We start from the raw sequence: 7,480 nt of genomic DNA, 5'->3' as shown, positions 1-7,480 counted from the left end.
AAAAAAGGATATAACTATATGCATACATTCAAATGCATATAATAAATATAAAATTAAAAACTAATAAATATTTTTTTAAAACAAGTAGTATAAATAAAATATAATAGATAAAAATAATTGATAAAAACAATAATAAAATATATTGTAGGAGTATAGTCAAGGTGGCGGTCAGTAAAAGTACAAAAATAGTAAAAGAAAACTATTTATTGTTAACCAAGGTTTTAACCCACTTTGTAGGGCTGTCAGATTGAAACGGATAAGTCAACTTAATGTTCTGTCGCTGATACCAAAGTTTTTTTTTATCATTTAGCCCTGACGAACCCCTGCGAATTGTGGCGAAACGTTGGTTAATACTAAATAGTTTTCTTTTACTATTTTTATAACTTTATTGAGCGCCATCCGGACTATCTTCCAATAATAAAGTATACAATAAAAAATATATAAAAAAGTAATAAATAGTTCTTGGAAAAATGACAATTCCAAATAGCGTTTATAAGCAATTTTGAGTATAACATCGTCTTTTACCGTAATTTTCCATTTAAAATAAAACCGTAAATTTCCAGTTTATGAACATAAACAATTTCGACTTCAATCTTTCGACGAAAATAAACGTTTTGATGTTCTCTGAGTACAAATAACCAAGTCTCGCACAAATTCGAAAACGAAAAGTCGTACGAAACTAAAATCACCGGTTTAGGGCAAGTGTATGTATTGGATGTTACAGTAACTTTTTCATTTAATAAACCAACCCAAACTACCAATTTGGCCAATAGATTTTCAACTTTTTTTTGGTTTCTCTCATAAAAATGGCCCCAACGAATTTAATTAAACTCGATAAATCAATGTACAATTAAATATAGATATCAGAGGATGATATATAGATATCAGAGGTTGATATATAGATATCAGAGGTTGATATATAGATATCAGAGCATGATATATAGATATCAGAGGATGGTATATAGATATCAGAGGATGGTATATAGATATCAGAGGATGATATATAGATATCAGAGGATGATATATAGATATCAGAGGATGATATATAGATATTAGAGATATCTATGATGAGAAGATGGTGGGGAGTGCGGTCAGTAAAAAAAAAAAAAAAAACAAGTTGAGAGAACTAATTTAATAGTTTTAATAAATACTAATTTAAGTGCCAACATTTAATAAATACATTCTCCTCTTTCAAATAAAAGTTTTTCAACATGCTCTATTTATTAATTTTACTTATCCAAATAACTTGTAACGTATTCTCGCCTTCTTGTAATTTCGTCATCTTCTTAACGTACTTATTAATTCAGAGTCTTACCGCACGCGCCTCTGAACTCACTTATATTTGCGACCTCCTATAGTACAAGAGCCCAAGACGAGAAAAAAGGCAGTTATCTCACCCCAATTTTTGATTACTGTAATGAAAACTATGTATAATTAATAGTCAAAATTGATGAGAATACCAAGTATAGGTAGGTTGAATAAAAAATGGCGAGTGTTTCAAAGCGATAAAAAGAATTAATTTTTCATTCGGAGCCCTATATTTTAAAAATTAGATACAACACAAGAAAAGCTAAGAGAACATCATTTAAAGAAGAGTAAATTTGCTAAAATATAAGCCCTACGTACTGAAAGATCAGTAGTTAGTGAATTTATTTTAAAAAATTTATATCTCAAAAACCATTTGACGTACAGATGTCTATTAGCACTCAAATTAAAGCTAGTATAATGAGATATAAAGTAGTATACGTTGTTTATCTTCGTAGGAGTAATAGTATACATAAGATTTGCTAAAATAAATTGGTTTACAGTTTTTCGGACAAATTTTCATTTGCCAAATTCATATTCATATGTGAATATCATAAAAACTACTACCCCTACGAAGATAAGTGTCATAAACTACTTTATAGTAGGTTAAATTTCCTTTATTTTGAGTGTTGGCAGACATATATACATCAAAAATTCAACATTTTATACGAACAACTAGAAATTAACATTTTGTGAGTTTATTTTGTCAAATATTATAAAAACTGCTACTCCTACAAAGATAAATACAATTGACTATTTTGTAATAGATTTAACTAGCTTTAATTTGAGTGCTGGCAGACATCTGTACGTCCAATGGTTTCTGAAATGAAGTTTTTCATAAATCAACCTTATTGTCCGAACAACTATAAATCAATTTATTTAAGCAAATATCATGAAAACTACTATTCCTAGGAAGGTAAAGTTCATAAACTTTTTTATAGTCCATTAAACTAGCTATAATTTGAGTGCTAATAAACATCTGTACGTCACATAGTTCCTTAGATATAGAATTCTCAAAATAAATTAACTAACTACTAATCTTTCAGTAGATTTTTAAGAAATTTTGCTTTTTAAAAAGCTATATCTAACTATTGGACGTAAATAACTCTTATAGGGCTAGTATTTCAGAAAATTTACTCTTCTTTAAATAATGTTCTCTTAGATTTTCTATTGTTGGTAGTTTTTAAGATATAGAGCTCCGAAAGAAAAACTAGTGTTTTTTAAGGTTTTGAAACAGCCACCATTTTTTATTCCCCCTACCTATACTTGGCAGATTCATTAATTTTGACTATCAATTATACATAGTTTTCATTAATGTAATCAGAAATTGGGCTCTAGTACTAGTAGGAGTAGCTGAGATTCTTGTCTTATTCTCTTTTCTTATCTTTCTTATACTCATTTCTCCTTCTCTATCTTCTTATTTCTCCTTACCTATGTTATATTCACCACATATTATTATTGTCATGGTTTCTATACACTTTTTTTGTCTAACTCAGCCTTATATTTTATAGTTTCTTTATTCTAGTATTATACTTACATGTTTCATCAGTTACATATATTTTATTTTATTTATTAATATAATGTTTTTTTCCATACCTTTCCATAAGTTTAATTTATTATTTTATTTCCTTGCTTATGTTATTCTACTTACATAATTAAACGTTTTATTTTCCATTTTTTTTCATCACTTTATTTTTACTAATTTTCATATAATTATTTACTTGGGTCATTCTATTTATATTCTCTTTTATTATTTTTTATAATCATTGGTTGTTATCTTATCCCCGATTAAGGCTAGAAACTCTGGCCGAAACGTTGGCGCTATTAAATAAGTTCTTTCAACTTGTTATTGTTTTTATTGACCGTACTTCCAGCCATCTTCACATCATATATATTATCTACGGTCAACTATCTTCCCAACAATTATTATCAATATAATTAATATTATATGTAATTGAAAGTAATATCAATATAATTATATTATATGTAATTGAAATTAATATTATATGTAATTAATATATTACAGTACCTAATATCTGATATTTAATGGGAGGCACCAGCTGAAATTTTTAGCGTTAAGTAATTTCTTTTTTCGACATACCAAAGGAACCGCCGGTCCTAGGCAGAGACCCGATCGGCAAAACATTAAAAGTAATGTATAAATATATGTAAACACAAAGGGTCCCCATGCACTCCTGGGGATGGTAGACCGGGTAGGCAGAGGTAAACAAATAAACAGCCCTTATCTCACACGCGGCTACTCTAAAAATTTCGGGGAAAATACATAAAGAAGAAAGCCGCGTTAATTTAAACATGAAAGTGAGGAAAAATACCGACTTTCGCCGAAGGTCATTGGACCTTCTCAGCCCCTCTGAACATAGAAAAACCAATCAGAAGAACATAAATCAAAAGGGAGGGGAGTCAGAAGGAGAGAGGAGAGGACAATACTTGAAGGTCGAAGGACAGTGGGACACTGTCTGAGAGGATGGCCATGGAAGACAGTCTGGGAGGAGGATAATCCTCGAAGAGGAGAGTTTTGAGGAAGAGAGAGCGGCCGAACAGTTGGAGGCCAGAGGAAGAAGTCCCACCTCGCAAGGATTCAGCAACGGCCACCGGGAGGCTGCGGAGGCAAACGAATATGGATGCTCTGCCGCGACAACTGCCAAGCCGACCGACGTATTAAAACAATTAAGACCTTTTCTGTTGTAATTTGAATGGCAATAATAGAATTAATAATTTAGATTCAGTCCCTCTATTATCCCTAAGCATAAGTTTTTGATGCATTATATCAATACCACTGCAGTGCGATGCGGATGTGATTGTTTCAACTCTGCGTAAAATAGAGAAATGAATTATTTCTGCCATTGACCACAGAACAGAAACCAATAATCTTTTTGGGTACAAATTTGGTTTTGGCATGCGTCCAGGTTTTCCGTCGATATTTAACCACTGACCTGACAGCCGCCAGTTATCATATGGAATCCACTTTTCATCACACGGTATTGTCCTTTCGAGAAAAGGCTGTTTTTTTTTTGTTTTTTTTGCCTCATAACGTTTCAGCTGCTGCCCCTCATTAAGTTCCTGAGGCGATCTGCCTTTTTTATTCATTATTTATTTATTATGACCATTTACACTGAGTTACAAAGTTAGTAGATCACAATGGCATGTTTAGATTATTACAATTAAAAAGTGAGAAAGTTACAAATTTACCATAACAATTAAAAAGTGAGAAGGTTACAAACTTACAATTACAATTTACATTTTTCAAAGTTACAATTAGAATTGACGTAGTTAGTAAATTACTATATTAAACTATGCATCCACTTATACGTGCTGGAATTGTAGTTAAACTATGTGTGATCATAGTGACGGTGAACACGATACCGTTGGAAAGGAAATCCAATGATTAATTATAGATATTCATATCTAGCATACCATGGCGAGGGGGTCTATGGATCTAGTGTTTGAATTAAATATTTTTCTTTTTTTTAATAATTTATTTATTGTTATTTACAACTGTATACACATATATACAACAAGTAAATTTGCTGTAGGTGACATAGTGACATGATAAAAACATGTGGAGAATCTACCCACTGATAGAACTCCAATAATATTTCTAGAGAAGAAGATCTGGAGGCCATCTTCTTATCAGACGCCTAGGAGAATTATTAGGTAATGAAGGAGAAGCCAGGTTAGAAACAAGTGGATTTGGGTGGTAGAGAAGTTTATTATGGAAGGAACGGTATTTGGTACTGGCCAAATCGTATGGAACGGAATTAAATATAGTGCATACTTTTTCAGTCGGTTCCCATCAGGAACCGATAGAGATACATATATACAAATATATAAATACATACACAATAAATGCATATTATAAATACATGAATATATGAATAAAATTGCAACATTCCGTGTACGGGGAACCCCTAGTTCGACTTAAAATACCCGAAACCCCGTACACGGCATATCAATGTACTAGGTAGATCACTGTACAATTAAGTAGGCTTTATGGTATTCTTCTTAACCGCAGACTCATATTTAACATAAGATAAATCCTAAAAGTCATTTCGTTAAATAACAATATATAGAGAGGAGTGAACTGTTTCAAACAAATTAAGTAGAAATTCAAGAAAACAAAACGACCGGCTTCTAAAGGGAAGATTGAACGTAATATCAATTATCTTCAACGACCCTCAAGAATGCCACCCACGTTCCCTAAATCCTTTAAGGAAAAACTGCCCTGCCTAAGCCTCGAGCAATAAATGACTGTTTGGAAGCAGCAGCTCCGTTATTATTCCTTTCATTTCAACAGCAAGAGTGACATGCGTATTTTAACTGGAGATCTGCAGCGGCAGTGTGATTACGATTCCACCAAGGAAATGGTTCAACATTATAAATATTGAATGTTGCCATAAACAGTAAATCGACTTCGATAAAAGTAAAAAACGGAAAAAAAAATTATATAAAATTAACAACGTACATTAATATGAGGAGGAAATGGACAGGGGAGCGATCAGTAAAAAATACACGAATAAACAAAAACTTATTTATTTATGCCGACGTTTCGACCTGAATTTTAGGACTTCATCAGGGTTGAAAAAACAAAAAACGAAAGAACAACCATAACTCACAGAAACATGACAAATGAGGGCATCCAGTGAAATGAAAGGATGGTTCACTGATGGTCACTTCTTGCCTTCAGAAATGATTAATTATAAACACATGATTTGGTCAACGAGACAAAGAAAATAAGTTCTTAGACAATGAAATCGTTTATAACAATAACCGGTGGAGACAGTTTATAATAATGATGTTGAATATTATTAATAACAATAGCGTTTCTTTACTCGAATTTCTTGGCAGTGAATAAAAATTTTGAGTTTAGAGGAATTTGTTTTTTTATTGTTTTGTTTTTTGGTTTATTATCCATTACATATGGTTCCGAATTCTTCTGTGCATATGCATCAATTTTATCTACATCTATACAAAAATAAGAGAATACCATTACGAAAATAATAATGAATCGAATATTTTTTCAAAACTTTTAATATTGTTAACTTAACAAGGGCAACTTCCTCAGTAATTGTCGTAAAGAATTGTTGCTGGAGAGCCATCAGCATTTTCCAAACCATTACATCTCTCCTGAGGTCCTTGAATTTCGGACGTTATGAAAAAAGAAGAGGTCAATGTTTTTTACAACATGGCTAATTACCAGGAAATAAACAAAAAATGTTTTGTCGAGACGACTCAAGGTTCTAGTTCACAACTACATCGAAATGGCATAAAAAAGCAAAAAATACGAAATTAAAAACGTGTAATTTTGTTTCTGAGGCTTTGAAGATGGTCTAGTTTAAGTAATGAAAATTGTTTACTCAATATATTTATTACACCTGGCTAAGATGATAATCAAATGAGGTAAATCATAATTTTAATTAATAACACTATTGCTTTGTTCCACTTAATCTCCTAAGGAGCTCAACATATCATGTTCTCTACAAACATACCAGTGACGTACCTCCAAATCCAACTCTACTAAATCTTAATGCAATCCTCCCATCTTCTTTTCGATCTACCCCTCGGGCGTTTATCCTTCGGTTCAGATTTTATTACTATTTTTTTGGGCAACCTTACACGCCCATCTTATTCTCCTCAATGCTATAACCTAAATAACATTTACCAGTTAAGGTCCCTCATTTCAGCATTGTGTAGCCTTCTAAACTTCCTTGACTTCCTTCGAGAGGTAGAGCAGAGCCCATAAGATCCCAGCGTATCCCTCTTCCCGCATCACTGGCAATGAGTTAGTGGAGGTTGAGCAAGTGCGCTAAAAATAACAAATTACAAGTCTACACCAAGCTAGGGAGTGGTTTAGGGCTTTTAAACAGCACCGAAGGGCACAAACCGGATATACTTAAACAAAGCAGAACCGGAGATATAAAATAAAACATTTGAAAAGTATTTCTTTATTTGAAACTAATATTTTAGCCTTATAATGGCATTTTTTTTTTATATTTATTTATTGCTATTTACAACTGTATATTATAATACATTTAGTAAATTTGATCTAAGTTAAATTGGAGTGGTACAGGCGAGTAGAGAAACTACCCATTGGTAGCACTCTAATGACATTTTACATTAGCTGGTCTCGTGGCCATCTTCTTTTCAGGCGCCTCAG

This window comes from Halyomorpha halys, unplaced genomic scaffold, assembly GCF_000696795.3.
Source record: "Halyomorpha halys isolate HHAL.00 unplaced genomic scaffold, Hhal_1.1 Scaffold1321.1, whole genome shotgun sequence".
Lineage (NCBI taxonomy): Eukaryota > Metazoa > Arthropoda > Insecta > Hemiptera > Pentatomidae > Halyomorpha > Halyomorpha halys.
Note: the sequence above shows the minus strand (reverse complement) of the source record.